Here is a 10,025-nt window from a genome sequence, read left to right on the forward strand (position 1 = left end):
CTTTGAGACTTCGACCGGCTATAAATGAGCAATTTTTTTGCCTACTCCGCATGCATGATACTCCCTCTGGTCCTTTTTACTCCCGTCAACCGTTTGCAAAGTGTTTGACCAAATATATACTTTTTTTAACACCACCTTATATTAATTAACCAGCCACACCAGTACAGTCATTCGATACAATATTCACCACACAGGGCGGTACGTTATTTACAAGAATACCATCTAATCTATTGTCAAAGCTATACTTAGCGATTAAGTGTGCCACCTTATTGGCCGAACGGCTAATCTTTGACAATTGAAGATTGTTGATCAACTTTGAGATGCTCAACGCTTTCATCTTTAGGTCACGCATAGCAGACCTGTCATAGTCCCCCGATGCAAGAGACGCTACCACAAAAGCGCAATCAGTCTCTAAAATTACAGGATTATGAAGAGAAATACCTATGCAGAGACCGGAAATGCAAGCCCTAAGCTCGCTTCCTCCACGCTTTGACAGGCATCAATGAAATCCCACGCCAAATTTATACTAAAAATATCAATATCTACAATACTGATTATAATGAGTATAAGAACTACGTTTTATAATGAGTGTAAAAATATTGATTTGACATTGTGAATGTTGATACTCCCTCCATCTAGGTGAGTAAGTCATCTTAGGCTGTGCACCGTGACCAAGGAGGAGGGGAAAACGAGAGACATTAATGTTTATTTGCTAATTAAATAGTATTGCATGCAATGAACTAACCACTGCATGTCATGTTTGATAGTCCCAGGTCATTAAAAGCACGCACACCCTCATCTCTTATTGGTTGATATGTCAAGAAACAAGAAATGAGGTAGAAGTTAATGCACCGCGCCTACGTGTTTTGGGATTATTTGATTTTCGTAAGATGACTTACACACCTAGCTATTAGAGTACCACTACCTCCCTTCTAGTTTAAAGGGCTCGACTCAAAAATTTCACCTACTCTTAGCAAGATAGTAGAGGCGGTGGAATAGTTTTTGAAGTCTGCAAAAGTACTCAACTAATGTTGTCGTTCTTCACAAAAAATGTGTTTACCAATGCATGCATGAACACTAGTTACTCTAACCCCCCTCTCTTCTTTAATTCTTTGCCACATCAGCATGTTTGCTATTCCCGTGTGCATGATACCAGCTAAGATACCACCATTATGGCTAGCCTTAATCATCGCATGCAATAATTTAGTGCACCTTGAAATATGAACATGTGTGGGGCGTGTATGTTTTTAATGACTTGAGACTATACCTAGCCCGGCATGCAAGATGACTTATTATGCACCGTTCCCCATGCCTGCAGGAAGCCCGTTCATCTCTAAATCTTTTCCTCTCCATGTGTGGAAACAATATGCCTGCCAAACTCTCCTTCTCCCTCCAGCGGTCCCACCACTCCACCCCGTGTGAAAAAATCTGCATGCATGACTCTCCTCCCCCCACGCTCATCCAATCCGTTGTGACCAGCAATATTTCCACCCCTTCGCTCCCCCGTAATTTACTCCAACAAATATGCCCACGTAGCTTATACTTAACTTTAGGTGCATTGGGTCACTAACATACGGGCCCAACAGTGTACTGGCCCACATGTCAGTGACGCAACTGGACCTACAGTTAAGTTAGTGCAGCTCAGTCCATATCTTACGTAGGTGTGCCATTGCTCACTATAAATATTGCGCCTCCCACGACATCGCTATCTCCTCCCCCTCATGTTCACGTTCATCGCTATCTCCTCCCCCTCCCTCTCACGTCGACCACCATGGCATCGCCGCTCCCAAGCCCTAGGAGCCCCTCGCTACACCGCGCGGACGGTCACGCGTCGCTGTTCCGTTCCTCGCTGCCAATAGTCAAGGAGGACGCGTCGGTGTTCCGCTCCTCGCCGCTATGCGACACGTTGCCGTTCGGTTCCTCGCCGCCACTAGTCGAGGAGGACGCGTCGGTGTTCCGCTCCTCGCTGTGACGCGACGCGTCGCCGTTCCGTTCCTTGCCGCCACTAGTCGAGGAGGACGCGTCGGTGATCCGCTCCTTGCCGCGACGCATCGAGGTGGACGCGTCGGCGTTCCCAATCTCGCCAGCACGCGCGTCGGAGGACGCGTCGGCTCCCCGCTACGAGTAGAACGCCGCGCCGCCCCGTCGAGCCCCCCCAGCCTTGAGGGGTTTTGGAAAGAAATGGATGTCGCCTTGTGGGAGGCTTTGCCTCCAGCAGAGCGCACCAAAATAGAGGCGGAGAAGAAGGCCGAGGAAGAGAAGCGCACCGCGCAACAAGCTTTCTGGGAGATCTATGTCGCGTCTGAGAGAGTCAAGCAATTGGTTCTTTGGTAGAAGGCTCGTGCGAGGGCCGTGAGGGTGGCGGAGGACGCCCGTGTTGACGCCCAGAGTGCAGTCGGGCCCAAGCGCCTCATCTACGCTTGGCGGTACATGGACCGGGTGCACGCTTCCAGCCAGGAGGAGTACCTGTTGGCACCGGATCACCACACCGGTGAGATCGCGCTCGCCCGCCGGCAAGCCGTCAATCAGCACCTCGCGAGTTGCGAGGCTGAGGAAGAGGCATTGTGTCGACGCGCTGGGAAACGGCCGCGCACCAGGGCACTCGTGGCGCGCCGCAAGCGTCCTGCGAGCGTCGTGGCATTTAGGAGGAGTATAATTTTTGTTTCGTAAGGCGATCTCATTAGCTTTGGGACGCAAATGATAAATCTCGAACGTTCAGGAATTTTTAGCGTCCTTAATTAAGTATGTGAAAGTGAAATTTTGGAAACGTTGTGTATTATTATGCATTTTGCAAGTACGTGCATATAGCACAAACTTTACTATATACTATCGGAGTACACGTCTCTCTCGATATATACTTGCAAACTGTGCTACTCCCTCCGTCCAGGTCAATAAGTCATCTTTGGTTGTGCATGGTGACCAAGAAGGAGGGAAGACTTGTACACCTAGACTGAGGGAGTACTACTATTACTTATGTACGTGCAAATGCACGTTTTAACATTACGATGCGGTTTTTGTTAAAGTAAAAAAACAACACTAGTCAAGCTTGTGAAACGATTCAATGCAAAACAAATGCAAAAATGCTCGTTTGATTGTTTACTTTTAGCTTCCTTCTCTGTGGTTATTTCTCTGTCGTACTTTGTACGGAGTATCTCACTGGTTGGAAAGGCATGCAAATTCCCAAACCGCTTCCTACACCTTGTATCGAATTTTGCCTAACAAGTTGTGCCGTGCAATTGGAATTCCAACTTGAGTACTACTACTAGTAGGAGTACCAGGGGCCAGTTCTTTTAGGCTTCTAGATTAGTAATCCCATAACTACTACCTCCGTCCTAGTTTAATAGTCCCCATTGTAATTTGTGTCAAATTTTGATCATAAATTTAACTAATGAAATGTTAGTTCATGTCACATGCACTACTCCATCCGTCTAGGCGAGTAAGTCATCTTAGGCTGTGCACCATGACCAAGGAGGAGGAGAAAACGAGAAACGTTAATGTTTATTTGCTAATTAATAGTATTGCATGCAATGAACTAACCACTGCATGTCATGTTTGATATCTCAAGTCATTAAAAGCATGCACACTCTTTATCTCTTATTGGTTGATATGTCAAGAAACAAGAAACGAGGTAGAAGTTAATGCACCGCGCCTAAGTGTTTTGGGATTATTTGGTTTTCGTAAGATGACTTACACACCTAGATGCACCGCGCCTAAGTGTTTTGAGTAACATTTTATCAGTTAAATCTTTGGTCAAAATTTAGCACAAATTACAATGGCGAGGAATAAACCAGGACGGAGTAGTAGTTTAGAAGCCCAAATAAATGAGTGAGGCGCCTTATTGTTACTCTCCACTGTGACTAGTCTTGTGGGAAAAGCTGGGGAAGCCGCCAAAAGAACCGGCACTAGGAGTAGTAGCTAGGGATCGAGTGTGGGAGATGAACTGGAGAAAGTAAATGCAGAGAGATGAAATGCAAAAAAGACGGAGGGATTTGATGGTTGCTTGTCCGTTTATTTTACCAGGCCATTTATTACTGGGAGTGGTTGGGTTTTGTGATATGACGGCTTTACTGCCGCGCCACGAGCGGGGTGAGAGGTGAGACTCCCGTGCAGCACCGCCCTCTACACTTGTACTACATCAGTCGTGGTTTATTAGTCCCCCATTGAATTTGATTGAAGATTTAACTGACAAAATGTTAGTGCATGTCAACAAAAACTATATCGTTGGATTCGTATTTGAACACGGTTTTGAATGATATAATTTTAGGTGACATGCATCAGTATTTATCATACTATATATAATGTTAGTTCAATTTTTGGTCGTACTAATCTATAGTAGTAAGGTGCCCGTGCGTTGCACCGAAGAGTGAAATGCATTGATCGGGGAGTTGTTTATTTTGACAAAGGATGTGGGGGTCATCTCATGTGTAATGGGTATCGATAGGTTTCTTCGGATATTATCTCATCTCTAGAGCTCACAAACATCCGGGTGAAATAGATAAAAAGGTATCTTTTGCAAACAAAAGCGTTCAACTGTTCAACCTGCATCCAAAACTTGTGAAGAAATAACACTTATTGTGCTTTGCAAGAAATGATCTTTAAGAATTAGTTTTTGAGTATCGATTGTTATACATGTTGGCTACAGATGACATGGCACTTTCTTATAGTCAACAATTGGCTATACTATTAAGTAATATTAACCATGCCCTTATACACCTAGACGGAGGGATTAAATCAGGATGACTTGCAAGGGGGCAGAGATGTAAGAAATGGTTCATCATAAGTATTTCACCAGTACTATAGTAAAAATTCATACATGGAAGATTCTAGACTAAACCATAAACGGATACACTTTTATTCATGCGCGATACTCCAATAGAGCAAGATCATGCATGGAAGTCTCCACATGCTTAGACAACGGATTACATTGAGAGAAGACTAATGATCAACATTTAACTTGATAATGCGTATTTGTTTAGAAGAATAGGGAGGCTCCTCCCCGGTTCCATTATCAAATGAAACCCAAAGTGTCTAACATCAGCTCACTGAGAGGAGCAGTTCAAACAAAGGACTGCGGCGAAAGCCACTCAAGTTTAACGATAAGCTTACAAAATCAAAAGAGGCAAAGACACGGGCCATAAGCACCCACACACACTACATGTTTTCTAAATGCACTTGATAATGCGTATTTCTAGGTGAAATTCCTTGGAGTCCCCATGCACCGAGTCGGCGGGTAAAGGATGGAATGGATGCCATGGGTTTTCCAGGTCCACATTGGCGGGATAGTCCCAGCTCCCCAGAGTCCAAGTCTGTCCGATGAGGCCGGTGTCGCTGCCCACGCGTCCCGGAGGGGTAGTAACATTGACCACACACCCGTACATCTGCCTCATGTCAGTGTCAGCGTCAGCGGCGACGCCCCTAATGCACATTACAGAGACGGGGCGGCGGCCTGCGCTGGCCTCGCCGTTGCCCACGATCAAGAGAAAGACAATGTCATCCTCCTCCGAGACTAGCAAGCGGTGGTGATCCTCCAGCGACTCCAGCATGGTGAACCGGTAGCATGTGTCGTACTTGATGTTCTCTGCCAAGGGCCAGCAGTGACCGCTGCACGCATCCGTGAGGTGATGCACCATGTCCGCCGGCGAGCCACAAAACTGCATCAAGCACTCATAGCAGTGGACGAAGGGCTCCTTGGAGGCATCGACCAGGCCGTCCATGAAACAGGAGTGGCTGTAGGGGACGTTGCGCCAGTTGAATATATGAGCAAGTTACTACGAGATTTAATCCGAACAAGGACAAAATAAATCATGACGACTATAACAGAGATGAAACTAATCATGTGGACTAGCATAGTAGTAGGATACAAAGTAGAAACATGAATTCTACCACCATTTCAAACAGGAAGGACAGAAACACATATGGTGCAACGGGAGCAGCACCGTTGGCGTTGAGGTTGTCGCCCATGTCGTTGAGGAAGAGGTTGCCGAGGTCGGGGAAGAAGTCGTCGTCGGTGAAGTCGTGACTGCCAACAGTCGCGAGAGTGCACTCCCCAGATTTCAACAGCGCCCGCTGAATGGAGCGCAGGAGGGATTGGCTATAGGGGACGTTGCGGCCGCCGAATGGAGCGCAGGAGTAGCACACGAAGCAGTAGATGGTGTCCTTACTAGTACTCCCTAGTCTCTATCTATCTATATCTATATATATCTACTCTTATATAAAACCAAGTTGGTGATGATGGTATGCCTGCCATCTTGTAATATAGACCGTCCGATCTATATCTGACGGATAGAAAGCCAACTATGACAATTTTACAAAAGATACCCGCACCTCTCTCCACATTTACAGATAAGGCCTTGCCTCGTTCATCCTTATCTCCCACAACCTCGTGCTCCTACCTATGTCTCTATCTCTACTACTTTTTTTTAATAACAAATCGAATAGTGCTGCGCCGTCCGCTGCACGCCCGGCTGAACACGCCTCCTCGCCTCCATCATCACCAACTGAGTCTTTTATAGGAGTAGGAGTAGAGAAAAAACCAAGTTGGTGATGATGGTGTGCCATGCAATGCACGGGCATCTTGCTATTTTTTTGCATATAAGTCCAAACACCACGTAGACACGGTCTTTGAGCACGGTTCATAGTCGTTCCACGATCGGGCATTGAAGTTTGTAACTATTTTAGATTAGAATATACTACTCCTCCGGTGCTAGTAGTAGAGCAGAGTCCTACTCTACTATTCTACTCTAGCAAGCTAGGGCATAGTACTGTAGTAGGTACTGTAGGGAGTACCAGTACTGTGATCACTCAAGCAAGTTGTCTGGCATCGATATGACCCTACGCTGCTGGTATGTGTCTCGTAAGTCAAGCGGCATGCTATAGTCATCATCACCTGTCCACTTCCCGCAACACATATTCGCTTCTCCATCTTTGTCTGCACTTAATCTCGTCCAAGCTTCCATCCCCGGTAAGGCGCCTCCCCCCTCGTCCGAAACCCAAGAACTAACAATGGCAGAACCGAGCAGCGTCTGCCGAAAGAGTGTCTGGAATTCTCTCCCCACAGAGGTAATCAAGCTCATTGTTTCGCGTGTGGACAATCTCAGTACCATGCTGCTCGCCGCGTGCTCATCAGGGTTGTACCGTTTATTCAAAGCCCTCAGGCAGGAGCTTTTTAAGCTAGCTCCTTCCTTGCTGATGCCGCCTGATCTTCAGAAACGGCATGTCACGCAGCATAGCGATCGTAGGGTGGTGAGCATCAACCCCCTTCACTGCGATCCGATCCCCGTCAGCCTCAGCTACATTAACGGTATGTACTGGGTCGGCATGAACACGTCTTGGATGGTGCTCGTCGACGGTCGCGGCAGCTGGAAGCTCATGGAGGTCTACACCCGGCGATTGATCCCCCTTCCTTCGATTAACACTACACTGCTTTGGCACCGCGGTCCAGAATTCTCGGAATCTTACAGTAGCCAACATGATACCAAGTTTGATTTGCTCAAGGTTGTAATCTGCCAAGTGCCCACAAGATCTGCGAATTATAAAGACTTCAGGCTAATTGCGTTCTTCAACCGCGGTCTCGCCTATCTGACAGGTCACTGCGGTAAGTGGATAAATCTGCACGTCCATCGCAGAATCATACATCCTCCATGGTTCTCTGATGCCATTGAACACAAGGGCTTCATTTACGCTGTCGACTCCTTCTATGGCTGGACGTATCGCTGGCTTACTCCAGTCATCGCTTGTCACGCCCAATATGCGACCCTATCCAAAAGGAACTCGAAGGTCCCACCAAGGATAGACCCGCATATTGAGACGCTTTTGCAAGGTGGATATCATTACATCAACATTACATAATAGATGGGGATACATATATAAGGCATACAATGCCACACGAATACAACATCACAATACATAAGAGCATCATCCGACTACGGATGAAACACAAACAGAAACTCAAACGACATCCACCCTACTAGCCCAGGCTGCCGACCTGGAACCTATCCCCTGATCAAAGAAGCAGAAGAAGAACTCAACGCAAGCAAGCATCGCTCTCGCGTCATGATCATCACATAAGCTGTACCTGCAACTGTTGTTGTAGTAATCTGTGAGCCACGAGGACTCAGCAATCCCATTACCATGGGTATCAAAACTAGCAAAGCTTAAAGGGAAAGGAAGGGGTAAAATGGTGAGGCTGCAACAGCGACTAAGCATATATGGTGGCTAACATATGCAAATAAGAGCGAGAAGAGAGCAAGTAGAACGGTCGTCAACTAGTAATGATCAAGAAGTGATCCTGAACTCCTACTTACGTCAAGCATAACCCAAAGACCGTGTTCACTTCCCGGACTCCGCCGAGAAGAGACCATCACGGCTACACACACTGTTGATGCGTTTTAATTCGAATTTGGTGTCAAGTTATCTACAACCGTACATTAACAAATTCCCATCTGCCTATAACCGCAGGCACGGCTTTCGAAAGATTATACCCTGCAGGGGTGTCCCAACTTAGCCCATGACAAGCTCTCGTGATCAACGAAGGAATAGACCTTCTCCCAGGAAGACCCGATCAGACTCGGAATCCCGGTTTACAAGACATTTCGACAATGGTAAAACAAGACCAGCAAGACCGCCCGATGCGCCGACAATCCCGATAGGAGCTGCACATATCTCGTTCTCAGGGCAACACCGGATAAGCTAAGCGTACAGGAACCGACGAACCAAGTTGCCAAGGAATGGTCCCGCACGGTGCTCTAGTTTGGACCAACACTTAGACAAGCATTGGCCCGGGGGGGCTGTAATAAAGATGACCCTTGGGTTAATTACTCCCAAGGGAAATATAGGTGGTGGTGAGGCAAATGGTAAAACCAAGGTTGGGCCTTGCTGGAGGAGTTTTATTCAAAGCGAACTGTCAAGGGGGTCCCATAAATCACCCGACCGCGTAAGGAACGCAAAATCCGGGAACATCACACCGATATGACGGAAACTAGGGCGGCAAGAGTGGAAGAAAACACTAGGCATAAGGCCGAGCCTTCCACCCTTTACCAAATATATAGATGCATTAATAATATAAGAGATATTGTGATATCCCAACCAAAATCCTGTCCACCGTGGAGAAATCTTCAACTTCACCTGCAACTAGCAACTCTATAAGAGGGGCTGAGCAAAGCGGTAACATATCCAAGCAACGGTTTGCATAGGAAAGGTGTCAAAGGTTAGAGGCTGACATGGCAATTTGGGATGGCTTGATAAACAGGTAATAGGTAGCGCAGCAAAGCGATAGAATGAAGCAACTAGCATAGCAATGATAGTAGTGATATCCAGGGTAGCGGTCATCTTGCCTGAAATCCCGCAAGGAAGAAGAACGAGTCCATGAAGGAGATGAACGGGCGTAGTCGAACAAATCCTCACAATCGCAACATTACCGGAACTAAGAAGCAACACCGGAAAGAAACAAACAACCTGGTAAACACACAAGCATAATCATGGCAAGATGCACAATCAAGTATGATGCATGTCCGGTTTAATTAGGCATGGCATGGCAAACTGCAACACACAATACTACAAATTAAGTGGAGCTCAATTGCAACGAGTTGCATATTGACAAAACACCACATGCAATTATTTAGTTTGATCTCGGTTATGCACCCAACAATATTAAATGTTGTTAAACATGGCAAGAGGTGAAACATATGAAAACTACCTATCTAGACAAATTTAAATGAGGCCGGAAATAACAAACAACAATTCTGGAAAATCCCCATATGCAAATTATGGATTCGGTACTGTTCTGCCCTAAACACAATTTTATTGTTGTTAAACAGGAAAATAAAGTGGACCATGTTAAACTAGGCATTTTTCCACCCCATTTACATATAAAGTTTATTAAATTCGGAGCTACGGTTATTTAGTTATGAAATAAATCATTTTAGCATGGCATATAAGCAAATTAATACAAACAGCATTTTAAACATTTTTAACATCGATGAAAGTGTCATATTATGAAACTAAGCAGAAATCTAAGCATTTTTCAT

Source organism: Triticum aestivum, chromosome 6B (assembly GCF_018294505.1).
Source record: "Triticum aestivum cultivar Chinese Spring chromosome 6B, IWGSC CS RefSeq v2.1, whole genome shotgun sequence".
Taxonomy (NCBI): Eukaryota; Viridiplantae; Streptophyta; class Magnoliopsida; order Poales; family Poaceae; genus Triticum; species Triticum aestivum.